The sequence below is a fragment of the Mauremys reevesii genome, linkage group 1 (assembly GCF_016161935.1).
Source record: "Mauremys reevesii isolate NIE-2019 linkage group 1, ASM1616193v1, whole genome shotgun sequence".
Classification (NCBI taxonomy): domain Eukaryota; kingdom Metazoa; phylum Chordata; order Testudines; family Geoemydidae; genus Mauremys; species Mauremys reevesii.
The window spans coordinates 141,937,923-141,961,993 of NC_052623.1; the positions used below are offsets into that span (position 1 = coordinate 141,937,923).

At 41.6% G+C, this 24,071-nt stretch overlaps 1 protein-coding gene across 7 annotated transcripts in view; it reads left to right on the forward strand.

Moving 5' to 3' along the window:
• Nucleotides 1-24,071, forward strand: part of CDKL5 (cyclin dependent kinase like 5) — a 200,817-nt gene that overhangs the window by 103,906 nt on the left and 72,840 nt on the right. The gene's annotated exons all lie outside the window — the stretch shown is intronic.

Here is a 24,071-nt window from a genome sequence, read left to right on the forward strand (position 1 = left end):
GTGTATAAGACGCCCCCATGTATAAGACGCCCCCCACTTTTCTAACCCCAAATTCAGGTGTTTTGTTTTGTTTTGTTTTTTCCCCCTCCTGCTTTGCCGCTCCAGCCATGCCCCAGGTTTGTTTTGTTTTGTTTTCTTTCCCTGCTTAGCCCCTCCGCTGCAGGTCCCTCCCTCCGGCTGCGCCGCAGGTTTTTTTGTTTGGTTTTTTTCCCTCCTGCTTTGCCGTTCCGACCATGCCACAAGTTTTTTTGTTTTGTTTTCTTTGCCCTCCAGCCGCTCTGCAGCTGTCCCCCCCTGACTTTGCCGCTCAGGCCCAGGAAGAGGACGCGGAGATAGGGGTAGAGGGGACGAGGAGGGCCATGCACCCCAGCTGGTCTCCGGCGGCGGCCCTGCCCGGCTCCTGCCGCGTCCCTCCCCAGCCGCCCGACTCCTGCCGGCTGTCCGGCTCCCCGCTTCCCCAGCCACCCGCTCCCCAGCTGCGCGACTCCTGCCCCGCATCTCCGGCCGCCCGCTCCCCGGCCGGCCGGCTCCTTGGCCCCGCTTCCCTGGCTCCGCTTCCCCGGCCGCCCGGCACGCCGCGGGCCCCGCTTCCCGGCCCGCCGCGGCGGCCGCCGGGCCCCGCTTCCCGGCCCGCTTTGCCGCCGGCCGCTGGCCCGCTTCGCTGCCCGGCCGCCGCGGCCGCCGCCGCGGCCGCCGCCGCTCGCTGCCGCCGCGCCGCGGGCCGCCGCCGCCGGCCGCGCCGCCGCCCCGCTTCGCCCGCCGCCGCCCGGCTGCCGCCGCCCGGCCGCTACCCGCCCGCTTGGCTTTGGCTGCCCAGCTCCGGGTCCCCGTCCATGGCCACCTGGCCCCGCTTCCCCGGTCCCGCTTCGCCGGAGCCGCCAACCACGTGCAGGCAGCGCGGTAAGGGGGCAGGGAGGGGGTGTTGGAGAGAGGGCAGGGGAGTTTGGGGCTGGGGGGGTGGATAGGGGTTGGGGGGGTCAGAAGGCAGGGAACAGGGGGCTTACTTCCGTGTATAAGACTACCCTCAATTTTTAGTCTAAGGATTTTAGGAAAAAGTATAGTCTTATACACGGAAAAATACAGTAGGTGGTGAACGTGCTCTGATTCTGTGAGGAAGCACCGTGACTCCACCACCATAGAGGTGTGGTGTGGCGTGGCGAGCAAGAAATCCAGATAGGCCTGGACAACAGAATTCCACAATAAAAGAAATACATTGCTAGCTAATAATCTGAATTTCCTTCTAACTGCATATGGGGAGGCAGTGAGCATGTGTTGGTGAGTAGTGCCAGCCCCCATGAGCAACGGAATTCTTGAGTAACAGCTGAGAGCAGCAGGGGGCAGAGAAAGGGACCAAACAGCGCTCCCTCCCTTGGATTCCAGCAGGCAAACACCCCACTCTGAGTGCATCTGCCTTCAGAGACACCAAGTTCCAGTGTGGTCCTGGTGGTAGAGACTGCCCCAGTGAACTCTTTGGATTTTCTCAGCAGCGAATCAGTGAAAGGCTAAGCTGATGCCGCCTATTCTCAAACTCTCTCTCCCTCCCAACCCCAGCCTTCACATCTGGATGCCTGTGATGTCAGGACATTGTCTTCTGTTTGTTCAACCTTCCCACTTTTTCTCTGTCTTCCCCCTCCCAGTTCATATTTATGTAACCATCACTAGCTCCATGATAAGAATGAATACGTTGAACTAATGAGGCATTTGCACATTATTATGCTTGTGTATTGTATCCCTTAATGTTTCTGGTTTTGTTTGTATGGTCTTCAGTGTGGGCATATGTTCCTATGTATTTGTACAGTGCCTAGTACAATAGGACCCCAGTCCTGAGAGGGACCATGGGTGCTTGTGCAATATAAATATTGGTGCAGTTGATGGAATTTTATTAACATTGTAGGTCACATTTAAATGATTCGGAACAAATTTTTTTCTTCTTAGAACGCCCTCTTGGAATCTTAGTTTTTTTTTCCAGTGTCTATAAGGATGTTGAATCTTAAACTGTAGCAGTTTTTAGGCCTTTTATTTAAGGATTGAGATGCAACAGTCAGTCTTCTTCTATTTTTGGTAAGCATGAGATAGTGAAGCAATACCAGGCTTCCTACTGCCTCTAAGCAATATATTTTTAAATAATACACCAGTTGGGACATAATATCTGCCATGTCATGCTGATCATTCCTAGACTTATAAATCTGAATATATGTCCATTATACTGTGCAACAGGACTTGTAAAGGTTGACTCTGCTAGCTTGGCAAAAGGGTTGGGAGAAAGTATAAATGCTGAAGCGAAAAACAGTAAAAACCCTTCATGATTATAGGCTTGTGGTAGAGATTCTGTAGTTCTGGCTGAGGGGTGACTTTTTCTTTGTAAGCCCACATTTCAGACACTTTCTGAAAAATTACCCTCTTTGCTGAAATCTTACGGGTTTTTTTTTGTTTTTTTCAGAGGTGACTTTGTATATAGATAAGACAAAATTCTGTTTACCATTTTTGTGGGAGTGTATTTATAGTTTTAAAGTACTTGTGTGTTTGGATAACTCCAGTTTCTAACTTCAAGCTCACCATGAATGCAATTTTCAGTAATGATATATGTCTTTAATATTCCTGAAAATATTTGGCCGAGGACTAAAGTTGCATGAAAATAGTTTGTTCATGCACAGAATTTGATTATTCTATCGAATTAAGTGTAGCAAGTGGCAAAGGTGCAGAAACCATCTACACAGAGTTCTTCATTAGAGTCCTGGATCTTTGGAATCCTCTTCCCCTCTCAGCAATAATGAGACTGAATTTAACATTCAATACACACCACAAGGCCTGCATTTTTCTCCTTTAAGGAGATGAAAGATGGTGGACCTGGGAAGCAGTGGTGTAGAACTCCGGTGGAGGCTGTGTGGGAATGTTGATCAGTTAATTATCTCTAGGCTATTTTATTTTAATTTTAGGTAACTGATGGATCCATCTTGTTAATATTTTGAATATTGTTGATGGGACCCAGAGCTTGAAAAGCACACTACTTTATTGTAGTGTAGTAAAAATTCAGACTAATAAAAACACATACCATGTCTGCAGTACTATATAATGAAATAAACACAGATGCTGTAAATCTCAATGGTTAGATATTCTAATAAACTTAGATTTTATGTTGCCTAAGGTCGACATTATTATTGAATGCCAACAGAATGCTTGGAGCTGTACAGATGTAACTGAAGGCAGTCTTTTCTTGAAGGAACTTTGTCTTTTGGCATCATCTCTGTTTGGTTTAGACTAAGAAATACAGTGAAGTGTAATACTTAACTGGTGCCTTTCTTAATTTTTATATACATATACATAAATTTAAGGATTTTTATTTATATAATATATTAATTACTCTAAAATAATCTGCAGTAACAAAATTATTTTCAATAGTAAGCAATAACAAATTTGCTCAGTATAAATTAAAGGGCTCAAAATCCCTGCTTCCAGAAAGAACTTGCAAGCCTTCCCAAACACCACCTTTGGCTCAAGTGTCTAAATAGTTAAGCCTTGTGGCATGTCTGGAAGAACTCTGGCAGACCAGCATATGGACTGCATTTTAAATCCACAAGACTTCCCTGAAAACCTGTCAGCATAAAGTCACTGAAGTCTAAGGGCTGTTACTACAAACACTTCAGTTGAGCTGAGCTCTGCTCTGCTCTGGAGAGGCCATAAAGAGCTTGAATTGTATGAGGAGAAAGAGCAGAAAGTTCAGGAAGCAGAGTGGGAGCATCCTTTGAAAACACAACCTAAACAGCAGCTATGTTCTGTGCAGGTGTAGCCAAAGTGTATCTCATTACATTTATCCAACCTTGAGGTGATAAAAATGTAAATAGCTGTGGTGAGGCCTGCACCTGACTGGAAAAGTTGTAATTGCCTTATGAGTTGTAGGTGAGTTGAGGGGGATAAAACACTTTAGGCAGCAGTGGTTGCTGCTGTTTTACTCTGAGGTAGCTATCTGACCTGATCCCTAAACTAGGTTTTTTTTAATTAGCTAATGCATGGCAAAAAGCTCTTCTGTTGAAGCTGTTCTGTCAATTTCAAAATCAAGATTGGATGTTTTTCTAAAAGCTATGTTCTAGGAATTATTGTGGGGAAGTTTTATGGTCTGTGTTAAACAGGAGGTCAGATTAGATGATCACAATGGTCCCATCTGGCTTTGGAATCCTATGAAGTGTAGGACATAATTTCCACCTTCTCTAGAGTCTTTGTTCATGGATCCACCATCAAATCTGGGTTGAGCTTCATCTACCTAGCTGTCCTTTTGACCTGATTTGGGAAAGCTAATGTTGCACTGTTGAGATGTGATGAAAAGGAGCTTTTAGAGCTGGCTGTCTATTCCTGCCAGAGTTCAAAAGTGTTGCACTGTTTTGTGATCAAACTTATCTAAAGTAGCCAATTGAAACTAACTGTGATTAACTCCTGGACAGGAGATGTCAGTGGGGATTGAACCTTTGAGCAGTAACTGTAAAAGCATGAGCCAGTACTCTTTTAGCTAAAAGAGTGAGGCCCAGATCTTCAAAGGTATTTCATTTCAATGGGAATTAAGTGCCTAATGTGAGTTAGGCACCTAAATACCTTTCAGGATCTTGGCCTCAGTTCTTTGCCTAGAAGCACTAGCAGACCCTCAAACCTCTTATGTGGTCTAGCCGCTGGGAGAAGGATGGACACACTGTTTCTGGTGTTGGTTATCTAATCATTGATTATACTTTTTCTTGTTCATGACTAGCAAGGAACCCGTGGCCAATATGACCACTGTGGTTTCTGGTGTAGCACCTAGACCTAAGACCAAATTGATAAGGTCCAAGGATTTTGAGAATCCGTATAGTACCTGAATTAACTTACCACAACCTCATCAATCTTCTATTAAAAAATAAAGATTACCAACAAGAAGATAACTGGTGAGATTCTTGGAATTGAAAGAGTTTGAGTAAGGGTTTAACAACTGCTTCCTGAAGGAAAGCTGGCATCTTACTTTTTTGAAAGAAAAAAATTGACAAATTTCTCAAATTATTTTTATTACTATAGCACATGGAAAGTCCCAATTAAGAGCAGGACCTCCATTGTGCTAGGTTATGTACAAACAATATATTACAATTTAAGGCAACAACACCACATGCAGGATGGGGGAAGTGGGGTACAGACATACACATAAAATGTTTACTTTTGTATAATAAAATTCCAGTTCTCCCTCAATCTACACATCATTAATTTAGTTGACTGCGTATAGGTTTGTCACGGTAGTGTGTGTCTTGGAACAGTTAATGGATGATATTCCATCTTTAAGGGAAGGCATGGAGATGTTTATGTGAGAAACTGACAGACGGGTAGAAGAAGGTGATATAAGTAAAGCAGAGGGGAAAAGGGAGTTTTAAAATCCAGTTGAACCAATAGTGGACCCACTGTCTCTTGAATGGATTTTACCAACCAAAAAGGTCATGGGTTCACAGGTGGAAGCCTAAAGCACTTCAAACACTTTCAGATCTTAATTAACACTGGCCAAAACTGAAATAGAGAGAACGTTTATCCCTGTCTCCAGTCCATACCTCCTACATATTGTTTGATTATCTGACAGCTTAGTCCAAATCTGAGTGATCTTATACACGTACTAGTTAGAAAACCACTGCTTCCAAGCAACTCTGCAACTGAGGAAACAATCCAGTGTCACCAGGCTATTTTCCGCTCAGAACAGTTCTATTATTGGCACTTCATTTATTTTTTGCCACCACTAAATATTATCTTATCATTGGTATGTATTTGTTCAACTGTTTAAAAACATATAAAATGGTTTTTTTGATGGGCACCAGTATGGAAAAATACAGCGAGAAGGAGACCCAATAAGTTTAACATGTATTATCTTATCTGTGTAAAACATTCAAGTTCTTAGGGTATGAGCAGTGTGCCTCAAGTGACATGTGACCAGGATTTATCACCAAATTTGGTCCGCTGATTGGATCATTCACTTCCCCAGCCTGAGCTGGGTACTGATGGGAAGTGCAACATGAACGCTAATAGTGCTTACTTGATTCAAAATCATAGAGCTATGTTCATTACAGTGGGAATGTAGCAAATCATCTTAATGCTGCTCTGTGAGACAAACTTTTAGAACCAGTTTAATGTCTTTGTAGGGTGTTGCAACACTTAAGAGAAGATTAGAATTTCTGAAGTCAACCTCTTCTTATGCTAACTGTGGCAGATTGCCTTGTGGGATGTGATAGCAATGTTGACGCTGAACAACTATGTTGGCGAGGTTGATATTCTTTCTTGTTCAGCAGCAAAGATGAGACTATTTTGTTTATTAGTAGCTTTAGTGCTGAGAACACAACCCAGTTGATTTAGAGGACGGTATTAATTGATCTAACAGTGGAACTCGAAACATACCAATAGAGTTTCTATAATGTGTCTGAAATTAAAATAAAAATAGTATTAAAAATGATGTGTATGTCCTACACAGAGCGGAGCTGCTCTGGGATGATTCACGGTTGCATAGTGAATAAGGCTGTTGTCTGTATGACCCCTGGTTCATTTGTTGCAGAAGTTGGAAGGTGTACAGTAAATGAGGCAGGGAGTTGCAGAGATATGGTTAAGACAGTTGAATATTGCCTCGGTGAATTGAATTCTATCCCGGTCTTTGCGATAGCAGTCTTGTGTGACTTTTCAGAGGTGGTCACTAATTGTATGTTCCTCATTGTCTGGTGACTGACTTAATACTGTGAGGTCATATCAGCCAAAGTGCTGAGCACTTAAAGCTGAAACTAAAGTCGGCAGGAGCTGTGCTTAAAATGTGTATGTATAGCACTTCAAGTTCAGAGTACTCTGAAAAATCAGGTCCTCTGTGTCTCAGATTAGGTACATGAAATTAATGGATCCTTTTAAACTTAGCTGACTGTTAATGGGGTTTGGGCACTTTAATGCCTAAATCCCCTTTGAAAATAAAATGTAGGCATTGAAGTATGAATGCAGCAAAGCCTAAATAACTTTAAAAATCTGGACCTCTGTGCTTCCATTTCCCATTTATAAAATGGGGATAATTCCCCATCCCCTCACAGAGGAGTTGTGAATATAATTAATGTGTTTGAAGCACTTAAATACTATAATAACAAGAATTATACTTTGCTCTCATAACACTTTGTCAAAGAGCTTTACCACAGTTAAGTATCATCCTCATTTCCTAGATAGAGAAATTGAGGTACTGAGTTGCGGAATGATTTGCCTGAGGTCACCCACTATGCCAGTGGCAGAGCCAGGCATAGGAAGTGGGTCTCCCAAGTCCAGAGCTTCACCCCCTTAGGGTGACAAGACAGCAAATGTGAAAAATCGGGGTGGTGGTGGGGGGGTAATAGGAGCCTATATAAGAAAAAGACCCCAAAATCGGGATGAACCTATAAAATCAGGATGTCTGGTCCCCCTACACCCCCTGGACCAAACTGCCTCCCCCTGCCTTCACACTGTCTCAGCTCCTGAAGCTAATGAGTTCAGGTATCCAAGCCCTGATCTTATAGGCTCACTTTCCACCCACCTGTTGTAGTGTAGTACCAGATGTGCAGCCCTGCTTTTCCTCCTCCTACACCCGGAGCTGCGATGAGGAGAAACTAAGCATGTGCACCGTGATGGGGTTGTATCTATCTTCCTGTGTTGCTGCTTAGCGCTGAGTCATAATCTGTTCCTTAAACATCCAGAAAGGATCCTATGACTATTCCCAAAAGGAATCCAAGCCTTAAATATTTAGGAAAGTAAAATGGTAGTCTGGCAGCTCAGAGGGATTTGTCCATGAGGCAGACAAGATATTGTGCAGACTGCCTCAGGCAGAGAGGGTATTTTCTTTTTTTTTCCTTCACAAACTGAGATGAATGAACTTCTAACACAGATCAAGGCACTGAGCTGATACTTACCCCAAGATGCTGGTCATAAAAAAGGATGTGGCTGACCTCAGTGAGAGGGTCAGCATAGTTGAAACTGGAGTAGGAAAGAATGATGATGTGATATTGTATCTGTGGCATGATTTCAAGAAGTTAGAGACAGGGACAAGATGGGATCTCTAAAATGATATGAGAATCATGTTAAAAAGGACTAATGGGAAATAAAAGGAGCCCCTCTGAAGGTTGAGGTGCTTTTGCTCTATTAGTACAGCATATCATTAAAGAGCTTTAAAATCTGAGCAAAAAAGATGAAGTAGTAGCAGACTGTGCCCTCAGAGCTTTCTCCCTACCAATTCATGGAATCACCCTAGGGATATAATCATAAAATTGTATTCCTATCAACAACAAAGGCTAGAGAGCAAAATCCAGATATAGAAGCTAATAACTCCTGCAATATGATGAGTGCATAGTGAAATGGAAGAAGGAACTGAAGATATAAAATACAGATGGGATTTCCCACTCAAACTGATCCTCTGCCAGAAAAAATAACCTTTGTTGTTAAAGATCTAAAAAAGGGAAAAAAAGTTCTATGATCCTTCTGTCTACTTGAGGAAAGACGTAATGAGTTGCTAGGGGAGACACCAGAGGAGTAAGGGGAAATTGTGTGGCAGGCCATCAAAGCCGAAGTAGAAAGAGATTCCCAAATAAAACCAAGGAACTGACCCCATCAGCTGCTCTGAGGACTTAAATATATTGGTTGCAGTTAGTGACACAAGGCTAGATTCAGGTCTGGAATAGTATAAACAAGATAGCAGTATACTTCTCTTCCCCCATCTCCAGACCGCAGATAAGAAAGGCAGGTAGAAGAAATTTTATTGTTAAGAATATTTAGTATAGTGTCCATATATTCTCTACATCAAGAGCAGACAGTATTAATCAACAGTTTCTTTTTTGATTCTAGGCAAGTTAAAAAATCATAAAACAAAAACAGATAAGGATAGCTATCACAGATAAAGCATCTGTCCAGATATCATTCAGTAGTGCATTATTATTAGTGGCCTATTTCCCTATTAAACCATGTACAAATATTGCATAAAAACTGCCATACAGGGTCAGACCAATGGTCCATCTAGCCCGATATCCTGCCTCCAACAGAGGGAAGTATTATAGCTTCATGGGGAGTGTACAGAACAGGGCAATTTTGGATTGAGCCGCACCTGTCTTCCCCTCCTGACTTCTGGTTTTGGCTAATAAATTAAAACACTGCTTAAGCATATTCATACAGGTCAGACAGGCTCTCTGTCACAGGCAGATCTGCCTGATCAAAGGCAGACCCATGTAAGTTGCTAGTGTTAAATTTTTAAAGAGCCTTTGATCAAGTAGAGTTGGATTACTGATGGCAGTTTCAGAACAATAGGGAATTGAATACGACCATCTCAGATTAATAAAATCACTATATTTACAGCCTGCTGTAGGGTGAAGATTAATGGATACATGTTAGAAATTTACACTTCTAGAGGTACCATCCAGAAATAGTTTTTCTTCCTGCTTTTTTCATTGGGCATGGATCCACCATACCAAAAGAATATGCTACAATAAGTACAATAAGTAAAAATAATAGCTCATGTCCAAGACACAATTTCAGTATGTGCTGACAGTGTTATTTTGTTACTTGTGAAGCTAAATATATATACATCATCATATAATTATGTAATTAATATAAGGGTATTAGATGGGGTGAAAGTAACTTAAAGGACTTACCGGTATGCCGGAGTCCTGAGTGGGGGCGTGGCCTCAACTGGAAGAGGTGGGGCCTTTAAATCACCCGGAGCTACCAGCTGCAGAGGCGACTGGGAGCCCCGGGGCTCAGGGGCAAATTAAAGGGCCCGGGGCTCCGGCCGTTGCGGAGTTCCAGGCCCTTTAAATCACCGCAGGAGCCCTGTTGCCGGAGCTTCGATTGGGCATTTAAACGGCTGGAGCCCTGGGCCCTTTAAATCACTGCTGCGGAAGCCAGTCCAGTCCAGCATGGCGTACTGGCTGTTGCTGGTACACTGTACTGGCTTACTTTCACCTCTGGTATTAGATTAGATTTGACTTGCAGGTTTAAGTGGTAAAATATGAGAAGGATCACACCAAAGGGATGTGGAACTAAGAAGTATGCAGCACCAATAAGATTGTATTGGGTATATAAGTAATATAAGGCTGTAATACAAGACCTTCAGGTTCTAGGTGTATGATATGTAGCTTGGCCATAGAAGGTCTCAGGCCTGAAACAGGGGTTGGTGTGACTAGCTGACAGCGAGAGAACCCTGTACCAGTAAAATATAAGATTACAGTAAAAGATGTGTTAAAGTACTGATGTTCTGGAAACTATGCAGAAATAAATTGGAAAATATGTTGCAATGGATCAGTTAATACCCAAAGATGACTGGTAGTAACATCAAGGGAAATTCTGTAGTGACGGCATATTACCATAATAATTCATTGACATAAATGCTAATGAGAAACTAAGGAGTTAGCCTAAGAAAACTAAGGCACCCTGAAATTAGTGAGGTGTAAAAGTACAGCTAAAGAAAAAGGGCTGAAACCATTATGCATAAGCATAAGGTACTGGGGGCATCAGTATAACACACTATAAATACTGTATTCTGGCCTCCATGCCTTAGGGGAAGGTGACAGGGAGGACAACCACTGGTGATAAGAATAATGGTTGATATCTCAGGGTCCCTACTAGGAAGTGTAAATAATGCCCATTATTAGGACTAGACATTGTTAGCCCTTTCTTTCCTGTTGTAGTGGAGTGTTTTTGATATTGTTTATCTGCTTAGTAAGAGTCTTAATAAAAGTACTTACAAGTTTTCAAATGTCCATCAGTTACGGTTATTGTTCCTCATGTGCTCCTAGGGTCCCCCCTGACACTCCTAATGATGATTCTCACCCTGCTAATCCTGATACTGTAGTTAACTATGAGGCCAACCTCTTAACCCATGTCACTAATATAAAAACAAGTCTATCAATAATCCTAGATTAATCCAAAAAATTAATAAGGCTACACTTACCAACTCCTTCAGTTCCCTTCAGGAAACAAAGAATTATGGTATGTCTACACTGTAATTAAAAATCTGCAGCTGGCCTGTGTCAGCTGATTCAGGCTCGCTGGGCTGTTTAACAGCAGTGTAGACATTTGGGCTCAGTCTGTTGCCTGAGCTCTGGGACCCTCCCCACTTATGGGGTTGTAGAGCCGTGGCTCCAGCCTGAACCAGAATGTCTACACTGCAGTCAAACAGCCTGAGCCCCCCTAAGTCAGAGTCAGCTGACATGGGCCAGCTGTGGGTGTTTAAATGCAGTGTAGGCATATCCTTAGTTCAGTTAACTTTGGACCCTGACACTATTCCAGACTCTTAAGTCTGAAATGTTGGGTATAAACTTTACAGCGTCAGAAGAACAATTGGTAGGCAGTAAATTTCGTTTCAGTTGACCAAAGGTTCAAATAGATATCTTGGAGTCCAGCAACAAATTAATACTGGTAGTTATATGTTTCCGTGATAAGGTAAAATTAGGATCATTCTGAAAAAGGCTTGGGAGAGATGGAACAACACTAATTTACTGTGACTAGGCAGGATACCCGTAATCAAAATGAACATTCTACTTAAAACTCTCCTTTATGTTCCAAACACTTCTGATTACTGCATTGTACAAATGCTTTATATGGAGGAAACAAAAACCTGGCATGATTAGAGGAATGGCGGTTTCAAATAGTAAAGCACTATTCTTAGTCTGACAGTTAGGAGCTTTATTGATTATCTTCAACTTGACCCGGTGTTTTTTCTGGGTGACATTCAGAGCAATGGGAATGTTCAGAATTAAATATTAACCAATTACCTTGGATTCAAAGAATAGCTCATTCTCACAATGTAAACTGTTGGGTGGAGGTAAAAAGCTCTTCACCTCCTTTTGCAACCCATTCAATCTCACCAACAGAATTCCATTTAACACTATTAAAGGACAAAAAAAAAAAGGTTGCCCACACCATCTTCCCTCTGTTCCCTGGGAGCTGGCAGTAGCCAATGGGAATTCTTTAGATACTCTCCAGGTGCAGTCAGTGTGTTAGGTGTACCTACATTAAATGGTGGAGGCAGTAGTTGGGCGTGCTTGTCTGTGATATGAGGACATGTGTGGATTACTTTGACGTGTGTGACGGAGAAGTGATTGTGATATAAAGAGATCTGTTTTCCACCCTTTTGGGTGTGAAGGAAGGGAGGAATAGGCGCATGTGTACCTTCGGGAGAAGGTATGCATCATTTTTATGCAAAATTTTGTGGGTTATGTCAGCAGCAGGGCACAGGGCTTTTATTACAAAGGATATTGTCATCAGTAAGGTGGAATATGAGAGGGTTCTAATGCTTTAATGATGGTTAAATGTGTAGACTGATATGGTATCCTGTGGGTAAGGGAGTTGTACAAGGCTGTGAAGTTGGTCTAAAACTGTACCGATGTGGTATTCTTTCTGGGGCAATGACTAAGTGTGTGAGTATATACCAGGATCTGGCACCTCCTGAATATTAAAGTGCCACGGGCCAGTGTGCAGTATATGCATTGTGTGTGCATACTGGGGCATTACTCAAAGAGGATAGAGGGAAAGTGTCTTGTGCAACTCCCCCTGCATCCCTTCGCACCTTACTGTCCATTAGTAGTGTTAGATGAAATCCTGTGGATGAGAGGGAATGGGATTACAAGAGGAGGTGAAGAGCTTGTACATTTTAGCAACTGTGGGGTTTGCAAAGTAAAGGTATGTGCATTAAGTGGGCGTATTGGGTCATTGCTGAAAGAGGGCAGAGATAAGGTTTCATGGGCAACCTCTTAACATTGTATTTCCTAGTTTTCAGAAATTTGAGTTTTGCTCAACTCTTTCTGCCACAGGAATGATATACCACCAAGCAACCTCAACTCTGTATTAACGTTGTGTTTTGTCATTTAATGTATAAATATTTGCTCATTAAGGACATAAAGGAAAACTCTGTCTTTCTCAAGAGATGGAGAAAAAACGTACATTGAGGAATGGCTAGTGATTTGGGGTTAGCAATTTTTGAAAGCTGCTGAGGGAGTTAGGATCACAAGTCCTTTGAAAATCCATTGGATTTTTACTCCTAAATCCCTTAATTGTTTTTGGAAAATCTCTTCTCTAGTTTTTGTGAATCCTCTGTTTTAAGATGCTCCAGTGAAACTTAAAAGAATTTTATAAAACAACCAATAACTGAGGTGTTGAGAAAAGATAGGAAGCTTTATTCATATGTGGTATTGTCCAGGGCACAAAGTTATTGAGGCAGGAAAACCAGATCAGATCTGTAAACAGTCTTCCTAAAGACGCATGAGTGATTCATTTAGGTCCAGTTAATGATGTGGCCTTCCAAGAACCTGAATCTTTAGTAACATTTATTATTAGTAGCACTTCTTTTATTAACTGGAAATTGGAAAAAGGAAACACTCCCCTGTATTAGTACTGGTCAGATTATAGTTTGGGATGTAGTGATGATGGAAGGAAAAAGTAATGTATCAAATTAAAACTGTCAAGAAGGGAGGAAAAAAGTGGTAACATGTAGGCAACTGGATTCTGTCTGTTGAATTTTCAGATAAGGTGTATTCACCTTTTTTTGCAAATCTTTTCAAATATCTTTATATTTGCCAAAATTACAGCTTTCATGATGAGCATTTCTTTATAAAGGGTAAATAATTTCATCCCCTTATTGTAATGGTACTGTAGGACTTTGGTGAGGCTCATGTAGGGACACTGGTTAATTTTCATTATTTAAATTTTTCATTAGGTTATTTGTGAGATAATTGACAGGTCAGTCCTGCGCATTTTATTGCTGCAAAAATACAATATTTTTGCATAGGTCAGAAAAATCACATGCAGCACTGGTTTTGTTTAGAAAGGCCATTGGATCAGGAAGATATTTTTGACTGAATTCTGTTGTGGGGGTGAGGGTGGGGAATAGAGGGAAGGGTTTCTTTGTTCATTAATTTTTAATTTTTGGCTATTTTGTGACAAAGTAAATGGGCCATATGTAATCCTAGTTAGTGGAAATTAAGTGAGATTGCAAGCTGTTTTTGTTATGAATTAAATTTTATGGGTAACAAATATGTGTCTTGTGCAATAATTCTGATTGTACTTTTCTTGCAGAAACTAAAAATGTAGTTAATTCTTGACCTGCAAACTCATGCTTCAACACATCCAAGATGTGAATTAATCAACCGCTAATACATGCCATGTCATGTGTTAAATCTATATTTATAACTTTGTGTAAATGTTCAGTGTGATGCATGGAGTATGATTGGTGAAACTCCTATTAACATTGATGGGTGTGTCACAGCTATCTCTCTGTGCAACATGTTAAACATCTACCCATGATAATCTCTATTCCTAATCTTGTCACTCCTTCCATATACAACCTCTTCCCTCAGTTAGTCACTTTAAAGATTCACTCTGTTTAATCAGTATTGAACTCTATCAGTGCTTTCCAATTCCACCCACAATATGTGCAAGTAATTGGAAAGTCAGAGCACACATTGCTTTCTAATTCTGAGGAAAGTGAAATGGATTACCTCTTCTCTTGTTTTCTCATGGCTGCTAGTATAAAAGCCATAGTGTGTGCAGGGGGTGGGGGTGGTGGTAATATGCTTGCAATAATAATATGCAGCTCCTATAGAGCATTTTCTTTCCTTCAGCATTTAATTAATTTATCCTGATATGTGCATAAAAAGAGTGTTCTTGTACCATTTAAAGCAAAAATGCAAAGTTAAGAAAGACCATTGCAGTACAGGGGGAAACACTGAATCCATGCCTATTCTTTAAGGAAAAATGGAACAAACTTGGAGATTTTAGACTTCATGTTTATCTTTCCGGAATACTTTCATGTGTACAGTTATGGTACCTAAGATTTACTGCAGCTTGTTAGCTGCCTCAGAAAATAAATTCATTGCATCATAATTTGACTTGACACTTGTGACATTAATATTTACCTTTTTGACCTACACTATTCTGATTTAAGATTTCTGACCTGAAGCCAGTGGCCTGTATGGCACTGTAAAAAAGATAAGCAGTTTTTAACTAAGGTTTGTTTTATAGCTTAACTGATTACTGTACCATTTTAATTTTGGCTGCTTAACTAAAGAAAAGAACTTGAGGGTTGAATTGAGTTTTATAGAGTTTTATTAAATAACCTTAACAGCAGCAACTAATAGTACAGGAGATAAGACGATAAACTAGTATTGACTATGATTTGGCTAACATAAACGAGAAAATTGGTCGATATAACCATTGAGGTTTTTAGAAACCCCCTTTTTTTGGTCTCTGCTTCTGCCTGATTGCATACTTCCGGTTCCGAATGTGGTGTGTGGCTGACTAGTCAGTTCGTAACTCTGGTGTTCATAACTCTGAGGTTCTACTCAATCACTATGCTGGGAAGGTGAACTGTGTTTACATTTTAGACCATGCGTCCATCAGAATAGGGCCTCACTTGTGCCAATGGGCTATCGACTCCTATATTGCTAACACAATAGGGAGTGAGATGGGGAAAGAAACCAGTCCTAAAATAAAGCATAAAACAATTTGGTCAATTTCTTATGTCAATTCACCAACATCTCCTTCCCAATAATCTAAAGTAGTCAACTCTTTTAACCTACTTCTCCACAAATTATATTAACCCCAGTATCTGACTAACACTCCTAACTACCTAAGATAAACTCCTACTTTTATAACAGACTGTATAGACTGAGTGCCGTTCAAGAAGCATGTGCACTTTGGTCTGTTTTATGTCTGTATACACCTAGAACTTGGAGGGCAGGATGAAACCGTTAACTATGGTAGACATGTGTACAGTGTTCTACAATCTTAGTTAACAACAGTAACTTCTGTCTCAAATCTCCTTTACAACAGTCTTTACAACCTGTCACAAAAGAACAACGCAGTTGTTTTCTCCTGGTGCGCTAGTGGGTAACCCTAAATTACTGGAAAATACAGACCGTTAAAGATGCCTACATCTGAGATAGGTACTTGATGTCACTAGGAAGACTTCCAGGTGGCAGGCCCAGGACTCAGTTTTCTCCCTTTCAGGTGTATTTTGGCTTTCAGGAAGTGATGTGCTGAAGGAGACAGGCTGTTTTATCCCATTTCTGCTAGGCAGTCCAACTTGGTTCCTCCTCTTGAAAGTTCTAGTATGGACCAATCAGATGGCAATCCATCTGTCTTCCGAAGAAGAGTTGTCCCCTCTCACTATCCAGTCATGGAATGAGGCATCACCTTTTGAGTACTGGCAACTGAGGCTGGAATTTTCCAGTCTCTTTGTGCAACATATCTTGTCAGAACAGCTTATATAAGACAAATTGGCCATAGCTGTTGGTCCAACCGTCTTGGGACATACCTTGAACACTATCTGGTTTATTTTGGTCTCTTATCTCCAGAAGTCGGTTTCATTGGGCCCCTCTTCACTGCATTCCTGGGCCAACTTTGCAATTATGCTTGCTCAGGTTGCATTTTCCTCCTCCAACTCTCTGCTAGCTGTGGAAATGTCCAGTTTAAAGTTAATAGAATATGGAAGAACTTTATATAAATTATTTTATTCTCTTTAAACATATTTTAACTGTTAATGATAGAATGCAAAGCCACTTCAAGAACTGTTCTGCAGAACAGCTGTATAAATCTTCCATTTCTGTTGTTCTTGTTTTAACAACAGTGGTAGGTCCCTGGTATTATTGAATGGGCTGAATCTGCGCATTATTAATCACAGTTACCATTTCTGATTATTCCACTCTGTGATCAAGTGTCCTTATAAAGACATAATTTGGTTTTCAGTTCCTTTTATTTTCTGCCTCAGCACAGGTTTATTTCACTTACTTGATAGCATAAGCTTGATTGGATACATTAACCTTACTACTTCAGTTTGTCACTAAACTAAAAGAAATCAATGTGAAAGCAACTTGTTTTTTCCTCCCTAGTGGGATTGCCCTGCCATTAAAGTTTACACTGTTTTGCCCAGACTGTTTCACTGATAGTTGATTTCCCTTAGATACATATAACTTCATTTAATCACTGTATTAGAGTCCATCAAGTTCCCTATTTTTCTCTACTGTATCAGGCAACATCATATATCGTCACGTTTTATATATTGTTTTTAATTCATTCACAGACGGGGGGAAAGGGAAGTTTCTTCAACTGCACCAACAGTACATTCTTTTAAAAAGCTGCAGCAACTCTAAGCTTTATCAGACAGCCAGAAGAAATCTTGCCATTAGCACTTGAGATTTTTTCTCAGCCTTCTGTCCTATATTTTCTAAATAGCCTTTATGTCTGAGTAGTTTTTAAACAGTAATAACTTTGGGGCCGTAGTTACTAAAACACATACTCCGAGGTACTAGCATTATAGCAAAATTAAATTGTTTTCTGAAATACATCATCTTAACTATATTTTTTAAGGACTTGTTTCCTGCTCCGTGCCTGAGGTCGGAGCTAACAGATGGGTCCTTGATACATAGAGAAACTTGTTTTACTCCATTAAAACATGTTTATATTGATTCTTTTTTAATCTAGGACTTTTCTGCCAATCCTGACATGAGACTCAGCTTGGCAGGTGTGACATGTCAGAGAAAGAGACGTTAAGGTGGTAGGATATGTTTCTCTATCCAGACAAAAAATGGCCACAGGTTCTGCCACCCTTTCTTATGTTGAGTAAAACTGTACTCCTTGATTAGTTGCACCATTGACATTAGGGACTTTTCTAGGAACCAGCTGAAGGAAACAAATTAAATTTAAGGTTTCTGACACAATTGAAATTTTACATAATTAGCAGTGAATAAGAAATGAGGTGACACCTGTGCTTTCAGTTGTAATGTTTCGTGATTTGCTTGGGTAGAAGCATACAAATGATTTGGGACTAGGAAATTGATCTAGATCCATAGACTTCAAGGTCAGAAGGGACCATCGTGATCATCTAGTCTGACCTCTTGCACCTTGCAGGCCACAGAACCTCACTCAACCACTCCTGTAATAGACCCCTAAATTCTGGCTGAGTTACTAAAGTTCTCAAATCATGGTTTAAAGACTTCAATCTGACCCTGGGGGAAAACTCCTTCTTGACCCCATATATGGCATTCTGTTAGGCCAGGGTTTCTCAAACAGGGGTCGCTGCTTGTGTAGGGAAAGCTCCTGACAGGCTGGGCTGGTGTGTTTACCTGCCCTGTCCGCAAGTCCAGCTGATCGTGGCTTCCAGTGGCTGCGGATCGCTGCTCCGAGCCAACGGGAGCCGCTGGAGGCGGGGTGGGCTAAGGGACTTACTGGCCGCTGCTTCCAGCAGCTCCCATTGGCCTGGAGCAGCAATCTGCAGCCAGTGGGATCCATGGACGGGGCAGGTAAACACACTGGCCTGGCCCGGCCAGGGGCTTTCCCTACACAAGCGGTGACCCCTGTTTGAGAAACCCTGTGTTAGACCCTAAGCATATGGGAAGACCCACCAGACAGATACCTGGGAAAGAATTCTCAGAACCATCCCCATCTAGTGTCCGATCTCCAGCTGTTGGGGATTTTTGCCACTGGCAGTCACTGATGGGCCACATGCCATTGTAGGCTGTCCTATCATACCAGCCACTCCATAAACTTTCAAGCTCAGTCTTGAAGCCAGTTAGGTTTTTTGCCCTGCCTCACTCCTATTGGAGGGCTGTTCCAGAACTTTACTCCTCTAATAGGGATCCTGCACCAATGATCAGAAAAATGATTTTTGATCATAGATTCCAGGCATGCACCATGTGCAGAACTCAGCAGATGCAATCCTCAGCCTTACTCCCCACCATTGAAGAGGACATGCAGGCACAGAGGTTGATTTAAGCAGCAGGCCACAACTGTATTAACTTAGCCTCCTTGCCCATCGTTATCTGTTCACCCCCTCTGAGGTACCAGAAATTTAATTACGGTCAGTGTGGGATTAACGGGCTCAAACCATGTAACCAATACTTAGTGGAGGACCTTCTTAAACATAACCTAGGACTCGGCTCGCTTTTCAGTTTTCTTCCTTGCCTCTCAGTCTGTGAAGACTTCAGATCTCCCCTTCTCCTTACAGCTGGGTTGCCAATTTTAGTTGGGCGTATTCCTGGAGGTTTCATCAAATGATCTTCAATTAAAGATTATGTCAATCTTTAATTCCTGGAGACTCCAGGACAATCCTGGAGACTTGGCAACCCTATTTACAGGAAGAAGAACCTCTTTCGCCCCCCTTCCAGACATATCCAAGGTCTTGATGGCCCTTTTAGCCTTTATCTGCATTCAACACTGGCTGCAAATTGTAATGAACTAAACATTGCTATATTATGTCCTCACATTAAAATTCCTGTTCTTAGTCCTTCTAACCTAAACTGTGACTGCACAACGCCGCAAGGAAGCCAAAAAGCCCTCCAGACCCCTCTTTATTTGCGGCAACTGGAAAAAATAATTTTCTGATCCCCAAAACAGGCAATTAGTCAGACTCGCACCATCCTAAAAAAACACAGCTCAGTATGCCTCAAGTATAGGGTGGGAGGGCAGCAGTAGCAACAAGATAGTTCTTAGGTGCAGGATTGCTTTACATTCAGAGAGAGAACAGTGAGTACTAGCTGGCTCCACTAATTGCCCCCCCCCGCCACACCTGGCCAGTAGGAGGCAGAGGAGTCCCTCCTTGAGACAAACATTCACATGGAGGCACAAGAAAGAGCTTGGCCACAGTATGTATGAGCATGAGCTCATCCCCCTCCCAGGAGCTGGTCCATTCCTTTGTTTGCCAAACCAAGTTTCTCCCCTTTCTGCTGAGACAGGGAAAGGCAACCCCAGAACTGACAATCTGCCTGCATTGAAGTGGCATTAGAGAGATGTTGGGTGACTGCACTAGAGAGGAAGCATGACTACTCTGTCCTGGTCATGCAGGGTGGAATCCACAAAGCTCCCTGCAGCCCGGACTTAGGTGCCTATCTCCGAGAAAGGGTCAGGGCTTAGCACATACCCCTGATCAGCATCTCCCATTGACTGACTTAGGTGGCTTCCTGCCTAGCGTGCTGGCTTTTGTGAATCCCATTCCTAGGTACCTATCTTTCTCCATTCACAGTATAGGGAGTCTAGGTGCCTAAATTGGCTTTGTGGATCACAGTGTTGCTCCTGTGATGTCCTAGGCACCTAAGAGTTAGGAGCAGGACACTCATCATTGCAAAACCTCAGTCTCCTCATAGATCTCACCCATGGTCTCGTGGCCTATGAGCAGTCAATTCGCATCTGACCTTCACTTTCCTGCAAATAAAAAGTCAAGTGTATTCAGCAGCATTTATCTTTAGTTGCATAATTTATTATAAATTTGTACTTTTCCTGTAGTTTTGTATAATGCTGAATAGTTGCAATTGGATGATATATAGATGTCTGTGTGATAGCTGAAGGCACCACTGATGTTAACAGGAGTTTAAGTACTGCATTATGGTCTATATATATAGGTCAACTATAGCTTTCATGTCCTCATAATGTTATAAAATTAAATACTGTGGCTATATATTTTGACAAATATAGCTAAGATAAGAATGGATGAATGGACTCAAATTTCATGCTTCAAAGTATAAACTGATACTTGTAGAGGTCAAAAAGGTATCCCCGATTCCATTCCCTGCATCACAGCCCTCATTAGGTGTTTTTTTCCCGTCTTGAAAACCTTCGAAGCCCCTGATGTACTAATGCAGCCAGAGGCTGGATACTAGACTAGATTGTCCATTGATTGGATTATGAGGACTTACTATGATAGAAAATACTGCATTTATTCTTGAGGGACTGGGTCTTCTGCAACTTGTGCAGCAAGCTAATACCTAAGGTAGATCACACAGTTCACAATAGAGTAATGGTTCCTAAAAACCTAGATAGATAAAGAAAAGTTAATTCTCAAGGAGAAAAAACATTATCAATACAGTTCTTCAAATATCTTGCTGTTTAGTTCCCATTTCTACTGTGTTCTTGTTTTAAAATTATTTAATTATGAATTGTGTAATAATTCTCTTAAAAATATTTCATCATTTTACTCAAAATCCTAAACAATAAGACAGAGGCAATTTGTTACCTGCTCATTTTTAATTACTTCATCATGATAAAACTAAATTATTTTATAAACAATACAAGTAAAAAGGTTCCCCGGATGAAAATTTGTTAAATGTAACTATAGATTGAACTTCTTAACCTGTTGACATATATTAATAAAATAATTTCCAGATAGTATGCATGAAAAAGTCCCTCATTTGAAAACCAATGTCTTTTGGTGAGCAATGCTGAAAGTGGAATAAAGACCCTGCAAAGAGTCAAGCATGTGCTCTTTGTACTGTGAATAGTCTCATTGAGTGCTATGGGACTACTCTCAGTACATACAGTTAAGCATGTGCAAAAGTCTTTGCTACATTGGAGCCTAAGTACATGTTTACTTTTTTCTCAGAACAGTGCTTTAAATAATTATTCAAAGTGTACATTAACAGTCAGCAGAGAAGTCTCCATGAATAACTTTGGTTTTGCATAAAGATGGCTTTACAAGGTGGATGGATGTATTTGAATTTTGACACTGAGGTCACTCATTGGTGATATTACAACCAGTAAGAACAATTTGCTGAATTTAGGTTAGACTAACTTAACTAATTAATAATTAATTTATAATCAAATGTATGGGCCCGGCTGTATTTGAAGTGAGAGATACAAACTTCTCAGAATGCGGTTCTAGCTACAATTCAGTATTCCGTCCTCAGCTTTGTCATCCCTTTTTTCTGTCATTGGTGAGCAGAGCTCTTCCTTGATCAGTTGTCTTATTTCAGCTGGACTTACGTAACGCATGAGCTTTCAAATTAGGCCAGTATATTTAGGATGGGTTTTGGCAGGACAGTGTATGAGATATGATCAGGAACTAACAGCAAAAATGACTTCCACATGAGTTGCTTTTGTTAAATTAACTTTCCTCAGTGAGGTCATGTAGAGGCCATAGTCAGTCATTAAGATCAATGCACAACATAACACTTGCCAGATTTAGTATAAATGTCATGTATGATGATCACAGAATGAATTTATTGCCACATGATTATTTATTTTGTTTTCACATAGAATGAACAACATGCCTGGTGCTTTCTAGGGTGGCCAGAGCACCCAGTTGAAAAGAGATCCTGGTGGCTCTGGTGAGCACCGCTGACCTGGCTGTTAAAATTCCAGTTGGCAGTGCAGTGGGGTTGGCAGGCTCTCTGCCCGGCTCCGTGCGGCTCCCTGGAAGCAGTGACATGTCCCTCCGACTCCTTGGTGGATGGCTGGCCACAGGGGCTCTGCGTGCTGCCCCTGAGCACTGGCCACAGCTACCAGTGGCTGGCAACCGCAGCCAATGGGAGCTGCAAAGATGGCATCTGTGGGTGGGGGAAGTGTGCAGCAGAGCACCCTGGCCAGCTTTCTGCCTAGGAGTTGGACGGACATGTCACCGCTTTCCAGGAGCTGCTTAAGGTAACTACTTCCCAGAGCCTGCACTCCTGACCCCCTCCCATACACCAGCCTGAGCCCCCTTCTGCACCCAAACACCTTCTCAGAGCCCATACTCCACTCTCTCTCCACTGCATCAGCCTGGAGCCCCTTCCTGCACCCCAATCTCCCACCCCAGCATGGAACTCATCCGCACCCTGAACCCTTTATTTCTGGCTGTACCCTCAAGCTCTCACCCCCAGCTGGAGCCCTCACCCCCTCCTGCACGCCACCCCCCTTCCCCATCCCAGTGAAAATGAGCAAGTGAGCGAGGGTGAGGGAGGGCAGGTTGGAGTGAGCATGGGTAGGGCCTCGAAGAAGGGATGGGGCCTCAGGGCAGTGGTGGGGCAAGGGTGTTCTTTTTCTGCAGTTAAAAAGTTGTCCACTATATGCTTCAAACAAGCATAAAGGCAGAGTTCCCTGAACAGCTGGCTCTGAGCATTTTAATGTTTCCACGCTAACAGCTCTAAAATAAATATGCCATGCTTTTTTATTGAATATTGCTAATATTAATGACTTTCATAAGGATCTCAAAGGACCTGAGTCAATTCCCACTGAAATAAATGTTAGTCTTTTACAGATGGATAAAGTTTTCATTCAGGATCACAGATTGTGGACATTTGGTGACATTGAAGGACAGAGAGCAGATGCTTTATGTTCTGCTTTAATAATTAGTTGTGTGCATGTTTTCACATTTGTAAATATAACAAGTATAAACAAGTTCCAAAATGATTTAACTGTTTTGCTGCTGGCCCCTAATTCAGCCCCTGTACACTGACAGACCTCAGGATTGTGTGAAGTGCTGTTACTTCTCTGGAGTATTGGCATTTTAAAAAGAGATGTACCTCCTACATTTGGTAGCATAGGGACTTTCTTGCAGCATGTTTCCTACACAGACAAATACATGAGACAGCAAGTAAATTTTCTTTTATATTCATATGTGCCCTATGTGAATAGACTGTATATTTATGTTTTGGGGGGTATGGGATGCTCTAGTAGAAATAAACTAGAGGTGTTCAGGAATAAAATGGGTACAATGTGGTGACGATCAGTTTAGATGAGAATCCTTCCTGGGTGCAGAGGCAGGACTAGATTACTCAAGAGGCTCTTTCAAGTACCTGTAGTTCTGAGGTAAGCACACAGGCCAACATTTTCAAAAGTGACTAGTGATTTGGGGTGCCCAAGCTGAGGTACCAAAAACCTTTCTCATCTTCCAGGTGTTTCAAGTTGGGAACCCAAAAGCACTAATCAGTCTTGCAAAAATTGGCCATCAGCTAATATTTTTAAATTTTGATGCACAAATATAGGCACCCAAATCCATATTTTGATTACCTAAATAAGTGACCTGACTTTCAGAGCAGCTGAACAATGGGAGCTGCAGGTGCTCACTCCTTTGAAAACAAGGCCATTCATTTTATGTATCTGAATATGCATTTTTGGTGTCTAACTTAAGAGTTTCATGTTTCAGTGTCTAATCATTGCGTATTTGCTGAATATGCTTGTATATTGCAGTTGGCCTAATCATTTAGATTTTTACTAGATTCTATATTCATTCTTTTTTTTTGCTTTTGAGTGCCTTTTGAAAATGTAAAATGAAAACACTGTATTTAATCTGGATATTTTATTTGATCCATGTGCTCAGAAAAAAAATCTTGCCTTTCTTATCTCCTTCTTTTGGT